Genomic DNA, 15,145 nt, shown 5'->3' with positions numbered 1-15,145 from the left:
TGTGAAATTTATCTGTTACATTCACAACTTTGTTCTCAGAGATGAAATCTAACATTTAGGCACAGAAGGGTGAAAGCATGTTTGTCAATCGTTTGTGCAGGGAAAAAGCAGAGGTTTAATTTTATCACCAATGCAGTGATGGGGAACTACTGCAGGATTATTGCAGGGTATGTAAATCAGTGTGATGAACAGTTTGTGAATAATATCACTTCATTTAGTTAATCAGAAAATACTGCTTTAGTGCCTTTAATATGCCATCTTTGGCTTTAACGTTTGTGAGTTTAGTTTGGGCTTTGGAGTGACACTGCCTGTGTGTGTCTGTGTGTGTGTGTGTGTGTGTGTGTGTGTGTGTGTGTGTGGTAAAAACACAATGTGAGGCATATTCTTTCAGGTCTAGCAAGATGGTGACAGAGTGAAGACTCTAGAATCATCTCCTCCATATATTGAAAACCAGAATTTCTATTTGGTTCTTGTGCATACCTTCTATCTGTCTGTTGGTACTCTCATTTTGTTATCTATTTTTTCCCCCTGAGATTATTTAGTTTTCTATGTCTTATAACCCACTGGGCTTCTTTCAAATGGTTATTTTGAAAATTTTTTTTCAGAAAACTCCTAAATCTGCATTCTTTAGGGTTACTTTCTGGATATTTATATTCCTTTAATTAGTTCTTGCTTCTCAGATTCTTTAAGTCCTGAGTATCAGGACATGATGAGAAGCCACCTCTGCCAGTCCTCATGGACAGACTTTGACCAGGCAACACCTTCACTAATCAGCCCAGCTAGAGATTCTGGGGCCCTCTCCCAGCTTTCCTGTGTTTTTTGTATTTTTAGGTTTTGTGCATGTAGATTTCTCAATAGAGGGATTAACCCCTCCTTCCTTCCTTGAGTTTGTAATATTTTATTTCCTCTGATGACTGAGTTTTGCATCATGGTTTGCTTATTTAATAGCACATGAAAGCTTACTGTGTTGGAAAGTACACTAATAACTGTACCCCCAAACTTGTTCCTCCTTCAGTGTCAATGACTGACATCATAATGCACTGGGTGGATAAGCCTTAGAAACGTAAGTATCACTCTTAGCATCTTTTTGCTTTAACTGCCACACAAGTCTTTCACAAAGTCTTATTAGTTTTACTTTCCAAACAACTTTCATATTTTTTGTTTTCTAACTGTAACATGGCTGCTTTGGTAAAGACACCAATACCTTACCTGAACTATTGCAAAAATTTCCAAAAAGTTCTCTTTGCTTCTACTCTTCCCATGTAACTCATCAATTCTGAAATCAGAATTCAGAGTGACAAAAGGCATATGTAATCTTGTCACTTATTGGGAATTACCTGATATTATTATGATAAGACTTTCATCATTAACAGAATTCCAAATTCCCTTCCTGTGCTTCTAGACTGTGTTACTCTCTTTTTATACTCTGTGCTACAACCATCCTGGTCATGTTTCAGTTCCTCCAGCAAGAGGATATGATATGAGAACGTATCATATCCTTCATTCAGGAATGACTGTAAGTCCTTCAGTCTCAGCATAAAAGTGACTCCACAGGAAAGTTCCCCTGATACCTCAGTCTAGCTCAGGACCATATTCGTATTCTCAGCATACTTCATATTTATTTCTTAAGTTACTTATTGTCATTTTAAGAAAAGAATTATGTACTTGCCAGCTTAATATTATTGTTATGAATGTTTTTCCAGGTAGAAGGTAAGATCTAAGAGGGTAGATATCATGTCAATTTCATCTACACCATGTCTTCAAAATCACATAGTGTCTAGCAAAGAGGCTGCTCCTAATAGACATTCGTTGAATGAATGAATGAAGAAAGAAATGGGTGATGTGATATCTGAACTGAGTTTTGAAGAACATGTAGGAGTTAGCCATATGGCTGGGATGGGGAGGATAGCAGAGACATTGGGAGTAAAGAAACATCAGAAGGAGGAATGTGAGAGGTAGGAGGATGAGAATGGCAGGAGATGAGTTGGACTTTCAGCCAGAAGTAATGAAAAGTACTGCATGCTATTCTAAGACATATGGATTTTACCCCAATGATAGTTGGAAACTATAAAGGAAATTTAAATAGATAAATGTCTGGGTCAGATCTGAGTTATGGCATAAAACATTTAGCAGAAGTACAGTGAATGGATTGGAGAGAAGTAAATTTTGTGACAAGGACCAGGCAACAGTCTGCTAGACTAATTCACTTGAGAAGTGATGGTATCCTGATCTAAGGCAGTTGTGCAGGACAAAGAAGGGATGAATTGTGAAGATTATAAAGGCATTTAATTGAGATGACTTTATCACCAAGTGGAGAGTAACTGGGGATGGGTTATGGATTAATCCTTTGCTTTTCATTTTGCAACCCTGGGTGGATAGTGCTCATAGTCATAAAGATAGCAGATAATGTACAAGAGACAGATTTAGTCATGATGGCAAAATATTGATTTGCTTATTGTATTTTGTGTATGAAACACTTGAGAGCTGTCAGTGGAACTGCCTAGATGTGAGCACAGGAGGTAGCTGATAGCACAAGAGTAGACACACCTATCTAGGGAACAAGGTGGAGCTTTATTTTATAGTTGAAGAAGTCTTTGAGAGGCCAGTAAAAATTTTTCAGTTTGAGTTTGTGAGCATCCACAAAGTTTGGTTACAATTTTAGGGGTTGACATATAAGCGAAGACCATTTTTATTTGCTTCTAAAGAAGAAAAAATAGGGAAATAAATAAAGGAGTGAACAGCCAAGGTAAGTTCAAGAAGAATACTGCATTCAATTGACCAGAAATATGGGAATGAAAAAAGAATTTGTCAGAGAACAAAAGAGAGTAAGAAATTGGAGTGATCGGGGAACCACAACTTTCTGTTGTTACCATGAACAACTTTCTGTTGTTACCACATTAATATTATCTCAGACAGAACATCTAACAGAAGAATTTCAGGGTTCAGGGAAGGAAGGAGGAGGTTGAGACAGGTCAGTTTAGGGAGCGAAAGAGTCCGGTGTGACAGAGTCCTGGTGATAAGGACAGGATACCTTGGTTACAACCCAATAACAGCACACACAGGAGGGACCCCAACTGCACACTGTGGACTTCAGCTGATAAGAAGATGTCACACACAGGAGGGACCCCAACTGCACTTACACCTCCTGCAGAGACGGAATGGCAAGGCCTGGCTGACTATAGGTGAGCTGGGCGCCTGCTGGCCCTCAGTGGCCTGACCCCAGTCTCCATCTGCCTGCCCACTTCCCATTGCACAGATAGAGCAACATTGTGTTTTCTCTGTGCATGAGCAGAGCTGGGAAGGCACAGTGGTTTGCTGGGACCCACTGGCCTCCCCTCCCCCCAACCCAATAGTGAGGAGCCCTGGTTGCCCAGCAGCTGTTTGCTTTGGAGACAGAACTTGCCACTGTGTTCCATGCGGTCCACGAGGCCTACAGGACACTGGCAATCAGTGGCTGAACATTGAGAGCCAGAGGGCAGTGATGGAAATGTCTGCCCTGCTGGTCCTGCAGCAGCTGTGGGCTGCCCTGTTACTATTATATGACGGTACAAGACAGGTGCTGGGACTCCTTGAAGTTCCCTGGCAGATCCTGCTTTATGCTGTTCTCCTCGTTTAGACATTAAAGATTGGACAGAGTTTGAGGAGAGGGAAAGAACTTTCAGGAATGTATTCTGTTCTTGAAAAATGCCCTGGGCAAGGCCTGGGGAAAATCCCCCTTTATGTTGTTGGAGGACAACAGTTTTTCCAAAATTAACAGAAAGTGAGAAAGTAACACCAAGTGTACAAAAGTCCCCCCAGAAATTTGTAATGGATGAAAAGAGCTAAGCCTGAGAAATCATTGATTCAAAACAAGAAGTTTTCTGGTTATTTTTTATTTTTCAATTTGTTTTTATTGTTGCATCATAACTATGTTTCTCGAGGGAGGGTAAAGAGGCATGAAAAGAAGATATGAAAGTTTCTGCAAGTGGAGTTCAAATATCCGATTATAATTTGTAGGAAAGTCAGCAACTTTGTGTTGCCACATAGTTCACAACAGCCGATGGGATTCTGCAGAGACAGCAGTGCATTGTCATAGGTGTACAAGCAAAGACGGATGACAGTTTGTTAGATGATGGTGAAGGTATTCCCAATTAAGTGGAAATTGAATGACATGAACATCAAGATCTTTTTTCACCTCAGAGATGCTGTGATTCTCTTTTCAGGAATTCATAGGGAGAGCAAGAAAACCTTTTATTCTTCTTGTTTGAGAAAATTGTGCCTACATTCAGAAGTGCAAGTTGCACTGCCAGTGGTATTTGCATAGTTTTGGGCTGATGTGCCATGGGAACTATCTGTCAGATGTAGTTACAAGAAACATGTGATGCATTAGATTTAATCAAAGGCGATATGTCACAGCTTCTGCCTTGGGAATTTGCTAATGATGATGTGTGTTTTCTTTGTCTTTGAAACCATATGACAAATTTTGGGATCATAGAGTGAAACTTGCTTTCACTTTGATTTTAAACATTAAATGATCTTCACATTTGACCTCCTTCATGTACCAAATATGAAAATATTCAAAACATGAATGGCATCAGAACTTAGAATGAATCTACACATTCGAGGACTCAAGATTCGTTCACAACAGAAATCTTGAACAATATACTGGAAAACTCCAAGAATATAATTTATCTTGAACAACTGCAGAATGCGCAGTTGCTAGAGTAACACTATGTATAAGTTTCAGGCATTGTTTCTTTTAGGACAATGTACTCCTATTAATGAACTTGACAAAGTAAAATTATTAAATATTCTAAAATCAAGGTTTGATAATGAGTTACCTGAAAGAGCAGACTTTATTACATTAAAAAGGAGATAATGTATTATCTCTCACTTTTATATATTAGGTCTTGCAAAATAGCTCCTTTTTTAATAAAGCTTTTGTTTTTTCTTTTTGAAAAAGATTTATTTATTTATGTATACAAGAGCTGGGGTACAGGCCAGAGGTGTGGGAGGTGAGAGGATTCACCAGTGACAGAGTGGGGAACAGAACAGGCAGACTGACTGAAGTACACTGCTGAGGGGAGCAGCAGGCAAGTCAGGAGAGGTCTGCAGCACCATGTGGGCTGCTCCCTGGCAGGCTGGGGGATCAAACTTGTGCTGCAGGGGATAGCTTTTCACAGGCTGAGTCTTAACCTCTTGTGCCACAAGGCAGGCCCTTGCAAAATAGCTCTGAAAGGCTAATGTAAGAGGAAGGACAGCAACTAGGAAAGGGTCCTCTTTGGCATTCCATTTCATGAGGGAGCTTGTTTATCAGGCCTGCTGAACTTGGGCACCAACATGATTTAAGTATCAATTAGATCTTAGGGTAAGTAACTCCATGTGGTGTATCTACCTCTAGACTTCATAAGAATAGCAAACAGATTCCTTAATAAAAGCGAAAATCACAAGATGGTGCAAATTTTTCATACAACTGCTGAATACTTTTGGTAATCACTACTATTCTCTGCCCACTAACTCAGTAGATGAAGCCCATATTTAGGGTTAGATTAGCCTTGTGGGCCCTTGTCTTTCAATAAATTGGTGCCATTTCTCACTCCTATTTTATTTTTATTCACTAATATAACAGATATTTATGGGACACTTTCAGGGGCTGCATGTCCCCCTCACATTCATATATTGAAGTCGTAAGCTCAGAATGTGAGAAGTAATTAAAATTAAATGAGGTCATAAGTGTCAGCCTAATCCAATATGACTGATTATTCTCATAAGAAGACAACAGATATAGGTACACAGAGAAAAGAGCATGTGTAGCAAGAGAGAAGGCAGCCATCTACAAGCCAACGAAAAAGATCTCAGGATGAAAACAGACTTGCAGGTACCTTGATCATAGATCTTAGCTCCACAACTTTGAGGAAATAAATTTCTGTTTAATCACCCAGTCTACAGTAGTTTGTTATGGCAACCCTAGCAAGGGAGTGTAGAGACAGATTAGGTATTACACTGTCATTTAGTTTAGTGCATTTCAGTGTTTAGAAAGTACAAGAATAATCTGAATATTTGTTTAAAATAGAGATTTCTTAACCTCACCATCAAGTTTCTAATTCAAGTTTGATGTGAGGTCTCAAAACATAACATTTGTAACCATCGTCCAGGTGATATGATATTCCTGGGAGGTCCGTATTTTGGGAGTAGTGTTGCCTTCGTAAATACAAATGCTTTTCAGGAAGGTAATAAACAATCTTTGTCATTGATTGTCTCACTGGTTAACATTTCAGGAATGTTAAAACCCCAATGTTAAGGACATCCATCCTTGAAGCTGACAATGATGGGAGTGTTTACAATCACAGAAATTGCTAAATGCTGTAAGAAAAGACTTTTGTTGCTGGAAAGCCAATTAATGAGTATATTAGATTGCTTTTCAAAAAATACGGAACTAGAGAAAAGTTGAGGGCTTGGGCCTGCAGGGAACCCTCTTACGTGAGAAAGACACTGAGAGTAGAGGCAAAAATGGCCAAACTCTTATTTCAATAACTAAAAACAACCTAAGGTCGGCAATATTATCACTGTATTAATAATTTTACCAGACAAACTTCAGTCAGTTGGTTGAAAAAAAAATTAAACTGACAATGTGAACTTGAATCACTGCTCTGGTGCTCACTAGCATTTTGGTCTATTAGATAACTTTAGAGCAAAAGTTTACTTTTCTATATAAAGATGTAGATGGACAGGGCAATTTGAGCTGCCTCTTCCTTCTTGGAGATTTTTGAGGGTGGTAGCTTAATGAAGTTGTCAAAGCTGTGCCTCGAGAGCCCAATCACTCTAAAATGACTTTTTTTTTTTTTTGAGACTCTGGAGTTCATGTTGTGTAAGGAGCATGGGTCAGCCCTAATTACCTCTCAAGGTAGTTGTAAAACTCAAATGAGGTCATGTGTTAACAGAATTCTACAAACTCCACCAAGTTATGCAAAAACAAGGACAAATTTATATAAGCTCGTGATCTGGGAAATTTGACTGGATTGTGATTAGGTAAGGAAAATTGAAGAGCAATGATTTCTATAGAACTGTATTGGTTAATGGTCTCAACTTCACTTCCCTATGTTTGCAAGAAATGGAGAAGGGTATTTTAGTGACTAAATTTAGCAGAACTCTGGAGAAATTTCTTCCACACTGAAACTATGACCATGCTCATATTTATATTAATTTATATTACTTTCATTTACTCATTATTTATATCAACTTCTGTTAACAAATACATAATGTGCTTCAGTTGTGTGTCAGAGTTAAGTTATATGCTAGGACAGGATGTAAGACTGACAGATTTTCTATTTACAGTGTGCTCACCATTCTGGAGAAAGTGACAATTAAAAGGCATTTGGAAAAAAAAAAAAGTACAGTGCTTTATTGGAAAAATACTTGTATTATCTCTTAGGATTTGCTACTATAACCCTCTTCCCCACCTCCTTACCACCCCATGGGGGCCCCACCCCACCACGTGAAAACATGATACGGTTTCTAAAAAGAAGATGCAGTTATTTGGAGCAAGATGGTGAGATGATTGCTATTGATGTATGTGTATGATGCAGAATAATTACATATATTAGGATAATTATAGTGACTGTGTGAGCACTACTATTAATTTTGTTTAAATGCAAACTGGAAAGTATCTCTTTATTCAAAGACTTGAGTAAGCCTGCCTCTTTACAGTGGAAGATCACAGCAATTACCTGGAAAATAAAGACCCCCAAACAGTCTAGCCCAAACAATGTGAACATTTGAGTAATTTTGTTTTGAAAAAACAATATGATTTCACCAGTGTGTACTTTATCTGTAAGATTTTAGAATTGGATATTTACATGGCACAGAAGAAAAATTTTAAGTGCACATAACTGATGCATGTAAACCAACAAACACTAAGCTGGTGCCCCAGTATGTATTGATCCCACTTTTATGAATCTTACCACACTAGGATTGGGTGACTCACTGACCTGGAAGCACTGACTCTCCTGGGGCTGGCTAATTCCCAGAGAAAATAAACTATGTGTCTGGGAGTTTGCCTTTGATATGCAAAAAAACCAAGCCAGAACCCACACTCCTAAGGACCTCCTCTAGCAGCTTCTGGGAGAATATTCCAGTGCTCTGATCAAACCAGGGCAGATACTGGGCAACCAGAGACAACTCCATATCCCAGAGTTCAAAGAGACTGACTCAAACTAGCCAGTCCTGAACTGTTACCCCACTTAGCCGTTCCTTTTCACAAAATTCACAGCAAAAGTTTTGCACGGGATTTCCCCCTCTGCCACCTAACTAACCTGAGTGGCTTTGCGTTGCAAGGAGTGGTGTGTGCCCTCTTGGGAACTGTGCAGAATAAACTGTTCTTTTTAATTTATCAATCATTTACATAACTATAGAATTTGGGGAGCACAACGTCACACTTTTATATGAGCACATACTTCACATACCCTCCTGTCCTCTTACCTTCTCTACCTGCTCTTTCCATACCCATTTCTTTTGGAACCAGTATATTTTTCACGAAGTTATTGTTGATGTATTTGCTAATTTATTTTCTCTGGTTACTTATAATGCAAATGAGTGAAACCATGCAGTAACTGTCTTTCACTTCCTGACTTATTTCATTCAGTATAATCACCTATGTCTTTTGTCCCCAAAGACACTAATTCATCATTTTTAATGGCTGAGTTTTATTCCATTGAGTATAGAGTCCACAATTATGACTCCGCAGTTTTGTCATCCAGTTGTCATTAGGTACTTAGGTTGATTCCATGTCTTAACTACTATGAATAATGCTGATATGAACTCTTTGAATATTAAATACCTAGCAGCGGTATTACTGGATCATATGGCATCTCCATTTTACTTTTTAAGGAATCTTCATAGCATTTGCCATAGAGGCTGCACTCAATTGCCTTCCTACCAATAGCGGTTGAGAGGTCCCATTCACCATGGCCATGGCCCCCAATCTGTTGGCCTCACCATAACTGAATAAAAACAACACCCCAGGTACATTTTAAAGCAAAGTCACAGATCTCAGAAGTGGTCTCAGGAGGAAGTCAGAAGCTAGAGTGAGTTAGAAACACCTTTGGTGAAGCTGAGGGGCTGATTAATTTGACAGGGACTGACTGATAACAGAATGGAGGTGACAGAGAGGAAAGGTAGACATAGACACAGAAAACCATCAAAATAAAAACCAAGCCTATTTGGCCCATATCTGATACTGCAAAAATCTTCAACCTTCATATCACTCTGTCAAATCCTAAGGCAAAGACGCTTTTTCGATCAGCCCTTCTTAATCCTGAGTGAATTAACTGATAATACAAATCCATCTATGCAGAACACACAGCAGAGCCTCTGGGGTTGTAGCTGTTAGGAAGTTACCCAGGCCCTGTGTTCACATGTACCTGCCACAGATGGGCCTAGTGTTGTTCCACAGCACCCCAGTGAAAACTGTTTTATATGCATAACTATGTTCTGATGTAGGTACAGTAATTTTATTTAAGTAAGATCTCATATGAAGCTTAAGTATTTAAAAGAAATCAGCATTATATTAATACAAATGTGTCATATATGTTGAACTTCAGGACATCTATTTATTCAAGTAAAAAAATTAACTTCTATACCTTTGTTAGGAAAAGCGATTATGTTCTTGTATCAGCCTTAGCCTCCCAAATATTTCAAGGTTTTTGTTTTGGTTGAGTGATATATAGACACATCTGATTTCTTTTAAGTTAACAGCTACAAATAGATTTTTTTTCTCTCAGAATGCTTTACAATATTTTCTTTTAAAAGTTGTGCTTTATACACCTTGGAGAAATCTTTTATCCTAAGGTCCTATGGGCATAAAGTTATTCTCTTTAACTTTCTTCTAAAAGTCCAAACAATTTTGCTTTCTAAGTTTGTCTTTAATTTCCTTTACTTGTGTTATCTTTGGAACAAAATTTTAATTTAATGTGTATACCATTTTCCTAGTATCATTTTAGAGTAGTCTTTTCTTTCCTACTATCTGCAATTCACCACCTTTCTGTATCAAGCATATATATAGGTCTGTGTATTTCAGAACTTTCTTAGTTCGCTAGTCTCTTCTCTCTCTCTCTCTCTCTCTCTCTCTCTCTTTTTCTCTCCCTCCTCCCTGCTCCCTGCCCCCAACCCCCCACCCCAACTTGTTCTTCCCTGTCTTCATTGCTATAGACTTGTAATTTGTCTTGTTGTTTATTGGGCCCAGTAATTGTCAAATTTGAGTAGGTATCAAAATCACCTGGGAATTTTAGTGAAAATCCAGAGTCTAGCTCTCCCTAAGTTACACTCTACACATAGGTTCAGGTGTTCTTTAGCAGTTCTTTAGGAGACTGAATACACACCAGTGTTCAAGAATCACAGGGAAATTTCTTCTTCTTCTTTTATTTCCCCAGGGTTCTCAAGGAGTTATTTAATAGAGGTTCTCTGGTGTATAGTAGTGAATATTGCCTTCAACATTTTTATAATAAACCCACAAAGTACATCATGTACTTTTTATTTTTTCACTTGTAAGGGATTATTTATTATTTTTTCCCATTTTTTTATTTTATATATTTTTCACATCATTTTTCATTTTTGCACAATGTATGATTTTCATCTTGGTTATAGTCCCTGTACTTACAAATTATTTGACTATTTTTGCCCTCTATAATTTATTAAAAAAAACCCCAAAACCTAGTTTTATCTAATTTCTTTAGGGGATTAGATGGAGATATTATTAAATCTATGATTATTTTATGAAAATCTTTTCTAAAATTGTTCCTTTTTCTTCCTTATAAGATCTCATATGAAGAGATCTCATATGAATAATTTTCTAAAATTGTTCCTTTTTCTTCTATATAAATAGATTTATGTTCTATCACTTCACTGGAAAAGACATAAATTTATGGCATTTGTTAATCACAGTGGTATTCTTTTGCATTGAGGAGTATATATTTGGTCAATAGTACAAAACAAACAAACAAAAGGAATAGAGAGGAAGTTGCTTGGTGCACTGGTTAAGAGAACTGTGTTGCTAAAGAAGTTGAGAATTGACAAAGGGAATTTCATCCTTCAATTTTCCTTTCTCACAAATGCTAACAACATGAAAACTTGCATGGGTTGAGAGGATATATCGCAGTTCACTTGAATTTATCATATTATTCCAGAGTGAATAAAGTGCTTAAGTTCCATCAGGGGGAGTGTTCTCACTTTATCGATTTCCAGAAAAGAGTCAATAGGAGTATTGATTGACTTGACAGTTCTTTCTTACTCCTCAAGAAGCAAAAGAAATGGTGCTTAAAACTAGAATGATGAGAAACAGCACCGTTCTTACCCCTCTATCTTGCTGCAAAGAGATTAGAAGACACATTTACCAGCTAGAAAGTTTTCTTGAGTTGTGTACTTAATTCCGCAATTCTCAGGAGGAATGACAAAGTGGTTGCCATTTGCCATAGATTGATGGCATTTCTATTAAGTTTGGGGCAATTTTCTCATTCTGACCCCTTTTATAGGACTGATAGTGAAGCTGACATAAGAGACAAAAGAAAATGAATGATGAGAATACCTTCATCTTTTTTTCATATAGCCTTCTGTTCTCTTCTTTTTAATCATTTTGTAAGATGAGATAGAAACAGATATAAAATAACTTAGCAGCTAAATCCATATAAATTCAAGTTCTATCATTTATGAGTTGTAGGATCTTAGGGTAGTTGGTAAAGTGTGTAGCTCATTAGAAAAAGATGGGATGGTGATAATTTCTTTGGGCAATTGTTGTAAAAGTGCTAAACTAGTAAAAATGTAAAGATCACATTCAGCAGTGTTCTTCAAACTGTTCTTCATGGTCATTTATCATGAAATCAACATAGTGAGTAGCAGTCAATTTAAAAACATACAAACCAAATAGAAACTCTCAGTGTGCATCACAGGATTTAAAATGAAACCTCAGGATTTAAAATGTATCCTATATCACAGATAATCCCATACGCTTGCAGATAATGAAAATCTTGGTGAAGAACCAAATATCTATGAGATAAACTTGAAGACTATATTGATCCCAAATGAGGCTATATATTAGATATTGAGATTTTTTGCTTCAGTTTCTCATATTCACACATGGGCTTGTGCACGTGTGTGTGCACACGTACACACCCACACATACTGGGTTACTATGAAAAATGTACTACTCACTATGAGTTGAGGCAAAAAGGTTTTGTAAAACACTCTAAGTCAATAAATATTCACTTCTATTTTTCCTTTTAAATTTTACCTTTTACTTAGCTTTTTACACGAGAATGTCACAGTGAATACAGTCGACCCTTGGAATATATGAGGGTGCAATAAAGCCCAATGGAAATGTGGCCACAGGAGAGTCTCCCAGGCATTGTCACTAGTAATCTTATAACATGATATAAATGGAACCTTGAGATTTAAAATGTATCATATGTCACGGATAATCACATATACTTCCAGATAATGAAAATCTTGGTGGAGATACAAATTTCTATGAGATAAACTTGAAGACTGTATTGGTTCCAAATATAATTTTCAAATCATCCTATTAGACTCAACATAAGTTACCTCTCCTTCCTAATCCTAAAGGGTCTCATGTGTCCTACAGGAATGATGTTATTTTTCAGTGAGCACTGAATGAGGCGGGTACCTCTCCTGGCCCATGGCTGCTGATCTTTCCATTAACCAGGGCAAGGCAAGGTAGCCCTAAGAAACACTCTCATGACCACCTTGGTTCTAATTAATTCTTTCCTGTTTCTTTACAGGGTGACCTCTTCCTGGGATTTAAATCCCAACTCTATCAATAAACCCATGACTGCTTTTCTTGTCAGCTGGTCTCCTGGTTTGAAGCTGTTGGCAGAAGCTGTGCCTTCAAGTTTACTAGGGCCCATCCTTTGCCTTCTGGTGGAACATTCCCTTGAGGAAATCAGGACCTGTAGACCGCAGGACTTAAGGTGTGGAAATGAGAATCACAAATTCTCTCTGGGAAGCAGATCTCTTAGAGGCAGAGGCTACCATCATAGGACAGGAAGCAAAAATGCCTCCAATATGTCCTTGGGCGTGATGGTGAGGGAGGCCATTTCTGCTTCCACCCCGTGGTTTACAGATCCATGCATTCTAACAGCTGGGGACACAGCACAGCACCCAGCTAAGTATATATCAGGTGTCCTGGAGGGTGACCTCTCAGCCTTGCAGGTATCGTCCCGAGTCAGTGCCTTCAGATCAGATCAGCTGCTACTGGGTAGCATGGCATTTGTTCAGACCAGTGGATATTGTCCTGTTGCCACAGCGTTGCCTACTTTACTGTAAAGTGTGTTCTGTGATTTTGTGTGGGTTCTGCGCTAGCGGATTGCTCTATATTCTGGATAAGCCTTGGTGCCAGCACTCACTGGCCACCTCTATTGAGGGTATGCCTAAGAATGAAGCCAAAAGAGAGGAAAGCAAATGAGAGAAATGGAGAAACATTCAGATGACATTGCTTGAACACTTGGCTCCTGTAGTACCTAAAATAAAGGCTTGCCTGAATTTTCAACTAAATGAACTGATTTATTATTATTACTATTTAAGTATTATTATTATTTTTAAAGATTTATTTATTTATGCATTCAAGAATGGGGTACAGGCCAGAGGTGCAGGGGGTGAGAGGATTCCCTAGAGACAGAGTGGGGAACAGAACAGGCAGACTGAAATACACTGCTGAGGGGAGCAGCGGTGAGACAGGAGAGGGCTGCTGTGCTCTGTGGGTAAATCGCTGGTGGGCTGGGGATCCACCTGGTGTGGCAGAGGCTGTGGATAGCTTCACAGTGCTGTGCTTAACCCTTTAGGCCACCAGGGAGGCCCAAAATTACTATTATCATATTACTATTATTATTATTTGAGATGAGCTTCAGTCATTTACATTTGAAAGAACTTATAGGAAGCCACCAATGTTCCTGCCAGGGATCCTTACATATTCATTCTTTAACAAAGTTAATATCATATTTCAGGACTTATTCTGCCCTGAGAGTTATTTACTATCTTTAGGCTGAGTATGGATCTCTGATTTGATTCATGTTGTGATGATTTTATCATTGAAATCTCAGAAACAGGTATTTCCAAGTGCTTGAAAATCTTATAATACTTCCCAGCGTGACTATCAAGAACACGGTCTATGAGACACAAGGAGGCAGGGGTGTGGAGTGTGCAAGAACCTCTACCTTTACAGAGCATCTCTTGTGGCCGACGCAATGTTGTAAATACTTTCGTAATTAACAAAGTTCCTCCTCCCTACTGCCCAGTGAGACTGGTATTATTATTTCCCTCATCTTGACACTGAGGAAATAGGTTATGAGAAGCTGGGTAACTTCTGCTAGGTCACTCAGTTAATAAATAGAAGAAACACAGATTCTAAACAATTAGCACTGGCTGTATTGACAGCAGGACTCCAGAGATGTGCAAGATCAAAACAGGCATCAGGAATGAGAAAAGCCTCCTGCAGCCCCGTGAGTAAAACAGCTTCTCTCTTTTCACTCTTTCACAGCCTGCAGTGAAGCAGTGATCTGGTGGTGTCCTGAAGACACCCTCCAGATTACTTGAAGTATCATAGAATTGTGTGAAAATTTACTTTTGATCTGTTCTCAAACAAGTACAGGTATACGATTTTTATGTGAGAGGGATGATTTCAAACTTGCTTTTAAATATTTTCCTAACTTATGTTTCTGCAGATAATCGTTATGAGCCTAACAGCGCTCCTGCACTGATTCCCCAGCTTCACAACCTGGTCTCTATGCCTACCAGCTGATGGAGAAGGGTCTCTGCTCAGAGCCTCTGCCTTTGTGTGCACGTGGGCTCTGCAGCCCAAGTCACGTCAGTCTCCTTTGTGTGGGTTTTGAGAGTCTGAGATATTTTCTGCAAAGCATGTCCCTTCAAGTCGTCCCTGGTAATCATCGACAATTTCATCTCTTATATCTAATTCCCCACATACCAGCTTCTAATTGTATGTGCAAGGTTATTTTTAAAAATTTTTCTGAGCTCTTGATTGAAAGTATTTAAAGAACTTTCTAGGGACCTTGTAAGCTCAGGGCAAAATAAACCCATAGAGTCTTTTCATTCTAAGTTCTGCATTGATATCTAGTCTAGGTCAAGAATGAGTGACAGCAACAAC

At 38.5% G+C, this 15,145-nt stretch overlaps 2 long non-coding RNA genes across 3 annotated transcripts in view; one reads left to right on the top strand and one right to left on the bottom strand.

Annotated features, from left to right (window-relative positions):
* The window catches only part of LOC119260901 (uncharacterized), a 17,827-nt gene extending 14,475 nt beyond the window's left edge, over window positions 1-3,352 (bottom strand). For both annotated transcript variants that reach the window (XR_008549215.1, XR_008549216.1), the window contains exon 1: window positions 3,141-3,352. This is a non-coding gene — a long non-coding RNA (uncharacterized LOC119260901). The remainder of the gene's footprint in view (window positions 1-3,140) is intronic.
* On the top strand, window positions 1,381-15,145 carry LOC119260903 (uncharacterized). The gene is made up of 3 exons (XR_005128850.2): window positions 1,381-1,516; window positions 12,768-12,956; window positions 14,706-15,145. It is a non-coding gene; the product is annotated as an uncharacterized LOC119260903 (long non-coding RNA).

The sequence above is a fragment of the Talpa occidentalis genome, unplaced genomic scaffold (assembly GCF_014898055.3).
Source record: "Talpa occidentalis isolate TD23 unplaced genomic scaffold, MPIMG_talOcc4v2.1 talOcc4.6, whole genome shotgun sequence".
Taxonomy (NCBI): domain Eukaryota; kingdom Metazoa; phylum Chordata; class Mammalia; order Eulipotyphla; family Talpidae; genus Talpa; species Talpa occidentalis.
The sequence above is the reverse complement of the archived record's forward strand: the minus strand, read 5'-3'. Positions and strand labels throughout refer to the sequence as shown.